Source organism: Bombina bombina, chromosome 3, assembly GCF_027579735.1.
Source record: "Bombina bombina isolate aBomBom1 chromosome 3, aBomBom1.pri, whole genome shotgun sequence".
Taxonomy (NCBI): domain Eukaryota; kingdom Metazoa; phylum Chordata; class Amphibia; order Anura; family Bombinatoridae; genus Bombina; species Bombina bombina.
In genome coordinates, this window is record NC_069501.1 from 870,611,846 (window position 1) to 870,627,207 (window position 15,362).

At 33.6% G+C, this 15,362-nt stretch overlaps 1 long non-coding RNA gene across 1 annotated transcript; it reads right to left on the minus strand.

Moving 5' to 3' along the window:
- Positions 1-6,020: 6,020 nt before the first annotated feature.
- LOC128651960 (uncharacterized) lies at positions 6,021-6,415 on the minus strand. Its single transcript, XR_008401228.1, has 3 exons — positions 6,344-6,415; positions 6,125-6,241; positions 6,021-6,038 (listed from the first exon to the last, which is right to left on the minus strand). It is a non-coding gene; the product is annotated as an uncharacterized LOC128651960 (long non-coding RNA).
- Between the last annotated feature and the right edge of the window lie 8,947 nt (positions 6,416-15,362).

Here is a 15,362-nt window from a genome sequence, read left to right on the forward strand (position 1 = left end):
AACCTGTCCCTGATGAAGCAGAAGTACAAGAACAAACAATTCAAGGAAATGTAGAGCCAGCAGAAACACAATCTAATGAAAGACCTGTGGTACCTGGCAACAATGAAATTGAAGAAGTGGATGATGTCTGTCTCAATGAAATGATCTCTCTTGCTAGACAATATAGGGTGGATCATAGAGAGTTACAGAATGTTTTAATCGCACACCTGGACCGAAGTGCATCATTAGCAGAAAGACAATTGCAGTTAGACAGAGAGAGGTTTGATTGGCAGAGGCGAATGGACGAGGAGCACAACGAACAGATAAACCGTTCATTACGCCTCGCAGAACAAACAATGAATTCTCTCCTGTCCATTATTCGTGAAAGACAGGGTCCTTCTGAACCAAATAGGCCAGGACAGTAGTGATAGACATCTTTATTAATTGAATTAATAACTTGAGTTTATACTGTTTTTGATGTTGCACTTTTTGATTTGTTTTATATTTTTGTTCAAAATATATTTATATTTTCGAGTTGCACTAATATTTTTAAAAATAATTTTTGGTGTTTTTTATTAAAATTTTTGAAAAAAGAATGAATCCAAATTTTTTTTCATTGAAATTTTTTTTTATTGCTTACAATATATTTTTTTTTATGAAATGGTAAAAAAAAAGAACAAAAATTTCGATTTTTATAACAAACACTCATCATCCCTTTTTTTTTGGATGTTTCTAAATTTGTAATTTTTTTTTCAAAACAATAGAAAGTGCTTTAAAAGATTTATTTAAAAAAAAAAAATACTAAATGCCATATTTCTTGTACAAAAAATCAACTTGCTCCATCAACATTCCCATTGTAGACCTAATTTTTGCCAATTTAATTTTGAAGTTATCATCCAAAAAAATTTGTGTGTGTTTTCATCGATTTTTTCTTCAAAAACTTCTATACCTTAAAATAAATAAAAATAAATTAAATTCACATATTAATCACATAACAAAATATAAATAATATATTGATATCTGTATATACCTTCATTTTCTTTGGGAGGTATGATATCCATATCATTTTCTGTCTGCACAATTTTTTCCTCTAATGTGTAAGCATCGCTTGAACCAGAGGCTAAAGTAAAATAAATAAATAAAATTTTTAATTTTTAATTTATTGTTTTTACAATTATTCTATTTTTGACAAAGGTAACTAAATAAAATACCTTTGTCTATCAGATTTTTTTTAGGAGGAAACATGTTTTGTCCAATATTTATTTATTTATTTATTTATTTATAAAATATTTTACCAGGAAGGATACATTGAGATTTCTCTCGTTTTCAAGTATGTCCTGGGATCACAAAACATTGCATTGATACAATAGGGTACAATAAAATACAAAAACAATAATAAAAATACACATTATATGCAAACATTTAACATAGAGCAGGTATGAAATATTTATCCATGACAGGAGCATTCTGTTTTGAGATATGTATAGAGGGATCTCTTAAAGGATTTTAGGCTTGGGGAAGTTTTTAAAGTGTGAGGGAGGTCATTCCATAATTGTGGCGCTCTGTAGGAAAAGGAGGATCGAGCTGCTTTTTTTTTGTATTGAGGCAAGCTAAATAATGTGCTGTTATTGGATCGGAGGTTATAGGAGGTGGGAATAGCAGGGGAGAGCATTCTGCTCAGGTAGGGTGGGAGCTTCCCAGAAAGGCTCTTAAAGACAAGGCAGGAAAGATGGAGGGTGCGTCTGGATTCTAGCGACAGCCAGTTTAGTTCTTTTAGCATGTCACAATGGTGGGTCCTGTAGTTACATTGTAGCACAAAGCGGCAGAGCGAGTTATATAACGTATTTAGTTTATTAAGGTGAGTTTGCGGAGCAGGTGCATATACTATGTCCCCATAATCCAAGATAGGCATCAGCATTTGCTGTACAATCTTTTCCTTTACTGTAGGGCTGAGGCAAGATTTGTTTCTGTACAGGGCACCTAGTTTTGGATAAAGTTTAGAGGCAATTTTTTCTATGTGGAGTCCAAAAGATAGATTGGGGTCTAACAACATACCTAAGTATTTAAAAGAGTGGACTGCGGTCAGCGTGCAATTGGATTTTGTTTTGATGCGAAGATGGGAATTTTGTAATTTATGTATTTTAGGTCCCATTCCAAAGATCATTGTGACCGTTTTGTCAGTGTTTAGGAAGAGTTTGTTTTTCGAGATCCACTTTTCTACCTCTGTGAACTGGTCTTGGAGCACTGTTTCAAGCTGCAGCAGATCAGATTTGTTTGCATAGATTACCGTGTCGTCTGCGTACATGTGTACAGTTGAGGATTTGCAGACATTAGGCAAATCATTTATAAATAATGTGAATAGTAGGGGGCCGAGAATGGAACCTTGGGGAACACCACACGTGACTGGGAGAGGGAGGGAGTCAATGTTAGAGACAGAGACATATTGTGATCGATCCGATACATATGATTTAAACCAGGTTAACGGGCGATCAGCAATACCAGAGTTTTTTAGTTTGAGAAGTAGTAGGTCATGGTCCACTGTGTCAAAAGCCTTTGCAAAATCAAGGAAAATAGCTCCAGTTAGGTCTCCTTGTTCCATGGCAGTTTGGATGTCGTTGCAAACTTTTAGGAGGGCAGTTGTAGTGGAGTGATTCGGTCTGAAACCTGATTGATCAGGGGTCAGATAGTTAGAAAGTTGGTAATACTCGCATAATTGCGTATGGACGCATTTTTCTAGGATTTTTGACAATACAGGGAGCAGTGATATAGGACGATAGTTAGAAACCAAGGTTAACTCCCCACTTTTATGAATAGGCACTACTCTTGCAGTTTTCCAGAGTTTGGGTATGTATCCAGACACCAAGGATTCGTTAATTAGGGTTGCAACAGGCTTAGCAATTGCCGGCGCACTGAGCTTCAACAGCATTGCTGGGATTTGATCAGGTCCTGACTGGTTTTTCATTTTTAGATTATCGAGGTGTTTCTTAATGACATTGAAGGGTACAGGTCTAAAATTGAACTTTTCTATATTGGGTCTTTGCTGTTTTAGTGGGGCCTGATCCACATTTGTAGCTTCAGGATGCGTGCCATTTATTAGTTTGTCAATCAGGGTGGTGGAGCATCCTACAAAATAATTGTTAAAGGCATTTGCTACTTCTAAGGGGAGTTGCAGGTTTTGGTTATCCACATTGACAGTAGAGGGTTGGGAGTGGATTGGTGGATTTTGTAAGTTATTTATGAGTTTCCAAAACTTTCTAGGGTTACATATATTATTGTTCAGATTTTCACAGAAATATTGCGCCTTAGCCAATTTTGTTTGTTTAGTACATATATTTCGCCATTTTCTATATACACAGTGATCATTCATAGAGCCAGTATGCTTGAACTTTGACCACAATGAATCCCGAAATTGGTACATTTGAATGAGGTCAGCTGTGATCCAATTCAAGTGTGCTCCTTTTACTCTCACCTTACGCAGCGGTGCATGTAAATTCCATACTTGTAGGAGTTCAGACTGAAAGAATTCAACTGCAGAGTCTAGATCTGGGATTAGGTTTAATCTGTGCCAGGGGAGGTTCTTGATGTCATTTAGAAATGATTGAAGATTAAATTTTTTGAAGGACCTGGTGATTGTAACCTTGGGAGAGGATTTAGTTGCCTTTATTTTGCGCACGCAGTACACTAAGCAGTGGTCACTGAAATTGTTAGGGAGAACACCTGCCTCCTGGATTCGGTCGGGAGAAGTGGAGAGAATCCAGTCGAGCAGGGTATGATTATGGCTTTTGATGTTTATGCGAGTTGGGGGAGGAGATTAATTGCGTTAGATGCAAAGATTTAAACAGAGAGCGACAACTGTTATTTTTTGGATTCAGCCAATCGATGTTAAAATCTCCAAAAACCAAAATTTCACTTTTTGGGTTTTGAGTTATGGATTCACTAAGGAGCTGTGCTATGTCCGAAATGGAATGCACAGGGGAGCTTGGTGGGCGGTAGATTCCTGCAACAATGATTGATTTACTGCACGGGATCTCAATTTTGCCAGAAAGGAAATCAAAGGTGGCAGGAGAGCTAGATTTTTGTAAGGGGGTGAACTTTGTGGAATTGTCAACATAAATTACAATGCCACCTCCTCTCTTTGCTCTATCATTTCTATGGCATGAATATCCATGTATTGCAATGGCAGAGTCAGGTATTTTGCGGGTTAGCCACGATTCAGAGATCACAATGATTTTGGGTTTGTATTGTAAACACCAAGCTTGCAGTGCATCAATTTTCTGTAGTAAGCTGCGGATATTACAGTGCACAAAGGAGAGGCCTTTCTTAGCTGGAAGGCTAGGAATGGAATTTGTTAGGGGACCAGGGTTAGACTCTACGTCATTTGCAAGGGCAAGTAACATAAGGAATAGGAATTTGGAAATCATTTTTGATTGGCCATATAGTGAATGTGATACTTTATAATATTGTGAGGTGGGGGTAGGAGGGTTATTTTTTATAACCCTCCACCAGCACTCAGCAGATAAGTTACAGCAACAGAGCAGGCCATGATGTATGATAATTTGTTTTCCAGTTTGAGGTGTGTGCTTATGGCGGTTATTATGTGAACCAAATTGGAGTGAGAAAAGGGTTATCATGAATAACAGTAAGGATATATTTGGATTCATGTTAGTGGTATGAGGTGTGTAGATAAAAAATAAAAATGAAAAGTATATACACTATTGATGTGTGATATATAGCTATATGTAGGAAGAGAGGGTATTTATTCTATAGGGTTAAGTAGAAGGAAGGATGTGCTGATCAGTGGTTGCAGCTGTCATTTAAGGAGAATGAAATAAGTGTGGGAGACTATCTATAAAGGAAGAAATGAGCCTGGGGTGGGTGGGGTGAGGGGCAGGGTGGGAGGGAAACTATCTTGCAGGATCTACCTTTTTGCAAAGCAGGGGCACAGCTGAGATAAGTTCTGTATTTTCTTGCAAGGCTTGGGTAGATATGTTTAAAAATCAGACTAAAGGAGAGAGATAAATTAGCGTCAGATTGGGCTGCAAACATTTAGAGGAATGGGGAGGGAATATCTATGAACATTTGAGCTAAGGGTCATAAAAGCAAAAACACAGGGAAAGTTAAAATTACAGAGATAACACAGAGGTATTCATGTAGGGGAATAAAACCATTAAAGTCCAAAAAAGATACATGGCCTTAGCTGATTAAACTAACTTTTAACATAATGGTCAGACATAATGGTAATAAAATATGCATTTTAAATCATAAAAACAAAACAATAAATAGCCAATACATATAACAATACACACATCAGAAAATAACAGGGTAGGTTAAATATAATGATATAACTATCTTGCAGGATCTACCTTTTTGCAAAGCAGGGGCACAGCTGAGATAAGTTCTGTATTTTCTTGCAAGGCTTGGGTAGATATGTTTAAAAATCAGACTTTTTGCAAAGCAGGGGCACAGCTGAGATAAGTTCTGTATTTTCTTGCAAGGCTTGGGTAGATATGTTTAAAAATCAGACTTTTTGCAAAGCAGGGGCACAGCTGAGATAAGTTCTGTATTTTCTTGCAAGGCTTGGGTAGATATGTTTAAAAATCAGACTTTTTGCAAAGCAGGGGCACAGCTGAGATAAGTTCTGTATTTTCTTGCAAGGCTTGGGTAGATATGTTTAAAAATCAGACTTTTTGCAAAGCAGGGGCACAGCTGAGATAAGTTCTGTATTTTCTTGCAAGGCTTGGGTAGATATGTTTAAAAATCAGACTTTTTGCAAAGCAGGGGCACAGCTGAGATAAGTTCTGTATTTTCTTGCAAGGCTTGGGTAGATATGTTTAAAAATCAGACTTTTTGCAAAGCAGGGGCACAGCTGAGATAAGTTCTGTATTTTCTTGCAAGGCTTGGGTAGATATGTTTAAAAATCAGACTAAAGGAGAGAGATAAATTAGCGTCAGATTGGGCTGCAAACATTTAGAGGAATGGGGAGGGAATATCATTACTTGTTGCGTATACCATGCCATCCAATTCTATTTCAACTTGTACCGCTTTGTCCAAAGGTTGACCTTTTTATAAATATATAAAAAATTAAAATTAAAATTACATTATTTTTTCTATATTTCACTTCCCTAAAAAACAAAAATTCTAATACCTCTTCCAAGATTAGTATCATCATCTTTTGTGCATGGCTCATCGACCTCAAGATCAAAATAATAATTTGGTTCTTTTTCAAAGGATGGAATTTCTTCATAAGAACATCCAGGGATATCTAAATGTGCATTAGATTATTAAACATAATTTTTTTTTTAATTATTAATTATTTTATTTACAATTTATAAAACCTTGTTAACGCTGTTCTATAGTTATGTACCTTTTTGAGTGTTGACAGCCATTTTTTTCACTGCTCTGTTATTTTTAGGAGTCATTGGTATGTCCATAAGTGTCAAAGGAAGGGGTGGTGAAGTGATCCCACTATTTGGCGTTTCAATCCTTATTTCTCTTAAATAACGTGGAATTTTTTGAGTTTTTGATTTTGATTTTTCATATCTGTTTGTAAAAATTGACTTTATTTTTATAGTTGTAATGATTTATAGATGTTAATTTTCATTTCATATATGCAAGTTGAAGATATACTAAAAACAAACATTTTCTGTCTTAATAATAATAAAAATATATGATTAAATCGATTATCGAATGCTACTATCAATGTAAAATTGGATTTTGAGATTTCTATTAATTAAAGGATTATTAGACAGTACATTCTAGTTTAATCAACAAGTATATAGCTTACTTAAAGGTGAATAGCTTTATAAAAAAAATAAGATACTATAAATAACAGTCTATTAAAGCTAAAGGAACAATGAACATAATTTTTGTCTTTCAATGTTCAGATAGAAAAGTTTTAACGGAATACTGAAAGTCAAATGTGTTGTCCCTTGTTCCTACTATTATTGCAAATCAATCAATGGTGAAAGGTAAAAGATGACGCAGTTATTGGACTTACTATCAATAACTATTAAAATTGAAACTTACTATAAGTAACACTAAACATTTATACTTACAGTTTCTTATTAGTCGTTTAATTGAATTGTAATAATTAGTTTCCCTACGCCTCAAATCGCTGTACTTTCTTAGGCATTGACGTCTTGTCCTTTTTATCTTTGATACTCTATACATCCTTCTTATCATTTCGTATATAATATGATCACGACTGTCCTGCTTTACCAATCGAACTCCTCCCATACGATGAGGAAAATATCGTTCCATTGCATATACCAGAATGACTATTTCTCCAGCTGTGAAAGGCTCCGTTAGCGACATGTTAGTATCTGACGTCACAACTATACTTGTCAATCAAATTGACGCATGACAATTTTTACAATGTAGCATTATTTTTTGTTGAATCTTTATTTTTCTAATACAATGTAACATGAATAATATTGTTGATCCGACTAACCATTAATAACCAATATTATATTAAATTTCTGTTGGAACGATAAATTTTGCATGAGGAATGAACAATGACGATATAAATATATCGTCATGGATAATCTTTTTTTTAGTACATCACTATATCCTAGGTCATTGACCACAGATAACACTACCAATATATATATTCTCAAATTTTGTGATTCATTTATATTTGATACAATTACTATGTAACAAAATCACTGGTTAAATGTAGAATAGTAAGTCTAATATGTAACCTTTTGAATAGATAAATGTTGAACTTTTTTAGTTATGTAAATATATTAGTTGTATTAGGATAGAAATAGTTATAATTCTTATTCTTGTTGCCTTTTGAACTTAAAATAAATTGTTATATTATTTTCATTTAAAAAAAAATTCTGTTTCATTTATTTTTGGGGTGTGAACAATGAAAATAAGGTTTGTTTAGAAAAAGGGCTACAAAGAAATAACAATATGACGATGTTGCACACAAATTTTATTTGAAAAAACAAAAAAAAAATGCAGAACACAATTTACATAAGATGAACAAATTGTTAGAGAAAGATCAATCTTTACTACTTCAATAATACAAAAGCTTCATTAAATTTTCTAAAAAAAAAAAAAAAAGATTATTTAATTTTGTGTTATGAACAGCTGAATTTTAGTTACAAATGACATGTGAGTGCTGCCTTTTTTTCCATAGTACATATTCACAGCTGCTACTAAATATTTTGTTAGTATTTTATTTTTTTATGAACAAAAATCGTTAAAAAAAAATTTAAATTTTTTTATAAAATATATATATATATATATATATATATATATATATATATAGATATATATATATATATATATATTTTTTTTTTAAATATATATATTTATATATCTACATTATATTTTAATATAGATATTAAAATCTTAATATATTCATATATATTTATTTTTTTATTTTTTATTTTCACAGATCCAGCGGAGTCATCGAGGGAGGTCATCTTAAACCTGGTTGCTGTACAACCAGAAAGACCTGAGGAGGAGGAACTTCAATCCAGGGATCATGGAAGTGAGACCCCAGATTTGTTGGATGATGTCATGGATGCACAACCAATGGAGATCCATGAACCTGTCCCTGATGAAGCAGAAGTACAAGAACAAACAATTCAAGGAAATGTAGAGCCAGCAGAAACACAATCTAATGAAAGACCTGTGGTACCTGGCAACAATGAAATTGAAGAAGTGGATGATGTCTGTCTCAATGAAATGATCTCTCTTGCTAGACAATATAGGGTGGATCATAGAGAGTTACAGAATGTTTTAATCGCACACCTGGACCGAAGTGCATCATTAGCAGAAAGACAATTGCAGTTAGACAGAGAGAGGTTTGATTGGCAGAGGCGAATGGACGAGGAGCACAACGAACAGATAAACCGTTCATTACGCCTCGCAGAACAAACAATGAATTCTCTCCTGTCCATTATTCGTGAAAGACAGGGTCCTTCTGAACCAAATAGGCCAGGACAGTAGTGATAGACATCTTTATTAATTGAATTAATAACTTGAGTTTATACTGTTTTTGATGTTGCACTTTTTGATTTGTTTTATATTTTTGTTCAAAATATATTTATATTTTCGAGTTGCACTAATATTTTTAAAAATAATTTTTGGTGTTTTTTATTAAAATTTTTGAAAAAAGAATGAATCCAAATTTTTTTTCATTGAAATTTTTTTTTATTGCTTACAATATATTTTTTTTTTATGAAATGGTAAAAAAAAAGAACAAAAATTTCGATTTTTATAACAAACACTCATCATCCCTTTTTTTTTGGATGTTTCTAAATTTGTAATTTTTTTTTCAAAACAATAGAAAGTGCTTTAAAAGATTTATTTAAAAAAAAAAATACTAAATGCCATATTTCTTGTACAAAAAATCAACTTGCTCCATCAACATTCCCATTGTAGACCTAATTTTTGCCAATTTAATTTTGAAGTTATCATCCAAAAAAATTTGTGTGTGTTTTCATCGATTTTTTCTTCAAAAACTTCTATACCTTAAAATAAATAAAAATAAATTAAATTCACATATTAATCACATAACAAAATATAAATAATATATTGATATCTGTATATACCTTCATTTTCTTTGGGAGGTATGATATCCATATCATTTTCTGTCTGCACAATGTTTTCCTCTAATGTGTAAGCATCGCTTGAACCAGAGGCTAAAGTAAAATAAATAAATAAAATTTTTAATTTTTAATTTATTGTTTTTACAATTATTCTATTTTTGACAAAGGTAACTAAATAAAATACCTTTGTCTATCAGATTTTTTTTAGGAGGAAACATGTTTTGTCCAATATCATTACTTGTTGCGTATACCATGCCATCCAATTCTATTTCAACTTGTACCGCTTTGTCCAAAGGTTGACCTTTTTATAAATATATAAAAAATTAAAATTAAAATTACATTATTTTTTCTATATTTCACTTCCCTAAAAAACAAAAATTCTAATACCTCTTCCAAGATTAGTATCATCATCTTTTGTGCATGGCTCATCGACCTCAAGATCAAAATAATAATTTGGTTCTTTTTCAAAGGATGGAATTTCTTCATAAGAACATCCAGGGATATCTAAATGTGCATTAGATTATTAAACATAATTTTTTTTTTAATTATTAATTATTTTATTTACAATTTATAAAACCTTGTTAACGCTGTTCTATAGTTATGTACCTTTTTGAGTGTTGACAGCCATTTTTTTCACTGCTCTGTTATTTTTAGGAGTCATTGGTATGTCCATAAGTGTCAAAGGAAGGGGTGGTGAAGTGATCCCACTATTTGGCGTTTCAATCCTTATTTCTCTTAAATAACGTGGAATTTTTTGAGTTTTTGATTTTGATTTTTCATATCTGTTTGTAAAAATTGACTTTATTTTTATAGTTGTAATGATTTATAGATGTTAATTTTCATTTCATATATGCAAGTTGAAGATATACTAAAAACAAACATTTTCTGTCTTAATAATAATAAAAATATATGATTAAATCGATTATCGAATGCTACTATCAATGTAAAATTGGATTTTGAGATTTCTATTAATTAAAGGATTATTAGACAGTACATTCTAGTTTAATCAACAAGTATATAGCTTACTTAAAGGTGAATAGCTTTATAAAAAAATAAGATACTATAAATAACAGTCTATTAAAGCTAAAGGAACAATGAACATAATTTTTGTCTTTCAATGTTCAGATAGAAAAGTTTTAACGGAATACTGAAAGTCAAATGTGTTGTCCCTTGTTCCTACTATTATTGCAAATCAATCAATGGTGAAAGGTAAAAGATGACGCAGTTATTGGACTTACTATCAATAACTATTAAAATTGAAACTTACTATAAGTAACACTAAACATTTATACTTACAGTTTCTTATTAGTCGTTTAATTGAATTGTAATAATTAGTTTCCCTACGCCTCAAATCGCTGTACTTTCTTAGGCATTGACGTCTTGTCCTTTTTATCTTTGATACTCTATACATCCTTCTTATCATTTCGTATATAATATGATCACGACTGTCCTGCTTTACCAATCGAACTCCTCCCATACGATGAGGAAAATATCGTTCCATTGCATATACCAGAATGACTATTTCTCCAGCTGTGAAAGGCTCCGTTAGCGACATGTTAGTATCTGACGTCACAACTATACTTGTCAATCAAATTGACGCATGACAATTTTTACAATGTAGCATTATTTTTTGTTGAATCTTTATTTTTCTAATACAATGTAACATGAATAATATTGTTGATCCGACTAACCATTAATAACCATTATTATATTAAATTTCTGTTGGAACGATAAATTTTGCATGAGGAATGAACAATGACGATATAAATATATCGTCATGGATAATCTTTTTTTTAGTACATCACTATATCCTAGGTCATTGACCACAGATAACACTACCAATATATATATTCTCAAATTTTGTGATTCATTTATATTTGATACAATTACTATGTAACAAAATCACTGGTTAAATGTAGAATAGTAAGTCTAATATGTAACCTTTTGAATAGATAAATGTTGAACTTTTTTAGTTATGTAAATATATTAGTTGTATTAGGATAGAAATAGTTATAATTCTTATTCTTGTTGCCTTTTGAACTTAAAATAAATTGTTATATTATTTTCATTTAAAAAAAATTCTGTTTCATTTATTTTTGGGGTGTGAACAATGAAAATAAGGTTTGTTTAGAAAAAGGGCTACAAAGAAATAACAATATGACGATGTTGCACACAAATTTTATTTGAAAAAACAAAAAAAATGCAGAACACAATTTACATAAGATGAACAAATTGTTAGAGAAAGATCAATCTTCGAAATATTGGTCAGAAACCATATCCCTTGTGGCCATGCCACGTCTATTGGTGTTTTCTCTGAAAATTTCTTCTGGAAAATCATTAAAAGGCATGGCAATATCGTCATCAACGGGGCATCCTCTTTTGGTGGCAATATTATGCAAGACACAGCAAACTAAGATGATTCTTGCTACTTTTTCTGTAGAATACTGCATTGCACCGCCAGATCTGTCCAGACATCGGAACCTCATTTTCAATAATCCAAAAGTCCTTTCGATGACACCCCTTGTGCTCTTGTGTGCTTCATTAAAACGAATATGTTTCCGGAGTTGGGGGTTATTATAGGGTGTCAGAAGCCATTCATAACAAGGGTAACCGGCATCCCCTGTAATTAAAAAAAAAAAATATTGATGTAAGTCATTCCAAAAAGACAAAATAATTTTTATTAGTTATTGAGGCTAGCGTCAAATTAGTATAAATTTATAGTAACAAATTAAAAATTTAATTATATAATGTGTTTTTTTTTCAAAATTTATTTATATATCCTTTGTTGAAAAAATATCAATGCACAAATGTGAGCCAATCAAACAAGGCCTCTAGGTGCATCAACCAATCGGCAGCTATTTAGCATATATCTAGATATGATTTTCAACAATTGATATAAAAAGAATAAAAAGTCAATTTGAAAGTCGTTTAAAATTACATGCTCTTTAAAAAACCTTTAAAAATTTTGGTTGAGTTCAATTCAAGCTTACCTAATAACCATCCCTCTGGCATTTCCCCATTTTCGAATTTTTGGTACAGTCCAGTCTGCCACAGGATATAAGCGTCATGGCAGGAGCCAGGGTAATTTGATCTCACGCTGATAATTCTCATTTTGGGGTCACAAACCATCTGTACATTCAAGGAATGGCAGGACTTTCGGTTGCGGTAAATCTCCTCCCGTAACCATGGCGGTCGAACTGCAATATGGGTACAGTCTATTGCCCCAAGAACATTTGGCATTCCAGCCACACTGTAGAATTGCGACTTTATCGATTGCCACTCTTCTGTGGTAGATGGTAGACAAACATATTCGGGGAATATATGCATGAGTGCATCGATAACTTTGGAAAGATGACGAGAAAAGGCAGACTTACTGAAACCAATGATGACGCTGGACACTGCCTGAAATGATCCGGTGGCAAAAAAGTGCAAGGCAGCAAGAAACTTTAGTATTCTGGGAATGGCCCTTGAACGAGCCGTCACAGGCTCTAGAAAATGTGCTATTTGAGCATATAAAGACAATATTGAATGTCGATCCAGACGGAACCTTTGAATAACCTCTCGATCGGAAAGGGCATCTAAAGGAACCCGAGGAAGGAATACCCGCTGTACTCGTAATCGCCTTCTTCGAACCGGATTTGGGGCATCAGGTTGACGAATTTGCCTTCTACCCCTCATTTGCATCAGACGAACAATATAAAGTTGAAGAAGTGTCTCCATAATGGCTAACAGGATCAAAAGTGAGTAACCATTCAATTGTACACCTCTTTTAAATCAGTTGTAGGCGTTGATCTGATAGACCCTATTGTTTATTATGGTGCTCGCCACCTATTAGCTGGCGAGGGATTTTTAACGAGGTAGGTGCGGAGAAATTCACGAGCATAGAAATAGATAGTTTAGTAATTCCTGTTTTGTGCGAGATTTATGTCGAGCGAGTATTTTCTAGCTACAAAAAAGACGAGAATTCAAGATTTGCGGGCAAGTTCGCTCGCCGTATTTTAATATAAGGTTTTCAATGGATTCGTGGGATAGTACATACGGTTATTGATCCGCACGCAGAAATTTAGACGAAAATAGTCACAAAGACCTCGCAGACAGCTTAGTACATGGAGCCCTAAGTCTTGTTCTATGATAAATTCATCATGTATGTTAGGTAAGCAGTATGATAAACCTTTATTTAAGATTGTGTATTCTATTTCTGATAAGGTATAGTTAGAGATATTGTGAACCAAATCATCCTCTGTAGCTTCTATATTGTGGTGCAATTCAACATTGCTAATAACCATAGTGTTAACATTTGAACTAGTGTGTGTCTCATTCAACTTGTAAGTACCTTGATCTTGAGTAGTGTTCCTTGTTAAAGTGCTTTTCAAATTAACAGTGCTTTTCTTGTTTAAAGTGCTAGTGTCATTAACTGTGTAGTTAACTAAAGTGTTATCCATTTCTAAAGTGCTTTTGTTCTCTGTAGCTTTACTTATTAAAGTGCTTTCATTTGCAATGCTTGCTTCATTATTAACCAAAGTGTTATCCAATTCTAAAGTGCATATATTCTTTGCAGCATTACTTTCTAAAGTGCTTTCATTTACAATGCTTGCATCATTATTAACATTCAACAAAATATTTTCCGTGCTAGTGCTCTTATTACCATTGTGAGTGTTTAAACTTATACAATATTGAGAGTCTTTGATTACATTATTTGTTTCATTATTTTGTCCATCATTTCTTTGGTGAGTTGTATCTTTTAAATGTCTATACACCGTATGTTTAGGTACATTTACTTTATCCATATGTGCTGCATTTTCATATGTTGTATTCTTACTGTGTCTTGTTTGTTCCCTGTTGGTGGTCAGAGTCAGGTACCTTGGGTTTCCGAGTTCCGTTTTCCCAACATTTTCATTTTGTCGTGGATGTTCTGCCTGCCATCTAACTTTGCCTGCTTCCTCCGATGTGTCTTGTGGCTCCACTCCGCTGCTCAATAGCGGTATTGCCCCCGCTGGTATCCTCTCGTCCGCCGGGCTCTCTGGCGCTCCGGTTGTGACGTTGAATGGTATGCGCCTCTTCCGATGCTTGTGCCCGGCGCGGTGTGATCTACGTCTGAATCCTCGGTTAAAAAAACGGCAGACGATTCTGAACCACTACCGCTGATGTCATCCTGAGCCGGGCATTTTCTTGCTTCTCTCCTTCGTTCTCTGGTTTCTGCGTTGGGGGTCTTTGATTACTGCTTCTCTGTCGCCACTTATAAACGTTACCGGATGAATAATACTGCTCATCTCGTATGAACTTGGATCTTTTGCGGCTCTCCAGTTGTTTCCGGTAATCTTGTGTTGATTTTTCCACCTCTTTAATTAATTTGTTATATTCATCCAGAGATATATTGTGTATGAGTTGTTCTTTCTGTTCATTTATGATTTCTTTGTATTTGTTGATTTCTCTTTGTGCATATTCTACAGTCCATGTAATTAAATCATATGAGCATTTGTTGAGAATACTTTCAAATTTTTCGCAATAATCTTTTCTGTCTGAAAAAAGTGTTGGGCAGGTAGACATCCTCAATCCTCTAGGTATCCTTTGGACTTTATGATATTCACTCAATGTGATGGCATGTAATTCTAAAATCATTCTCCTCTTGCTGTTTTTTTCAAAGTTTCTGCTTGTTGCTTCCCCAGATGTAATTTGTAAAAAGTCTCTGTTACCTGATACTGTAGCATATACCTGTTGAGCTGATTCCTCACCGTATGCAAATGTTTTAGGAACCACTTCAATTGTCTTTTCAGCATTTTTGTCTGCCATTTTGTTTGCTTAATCCTCTGTAGATGC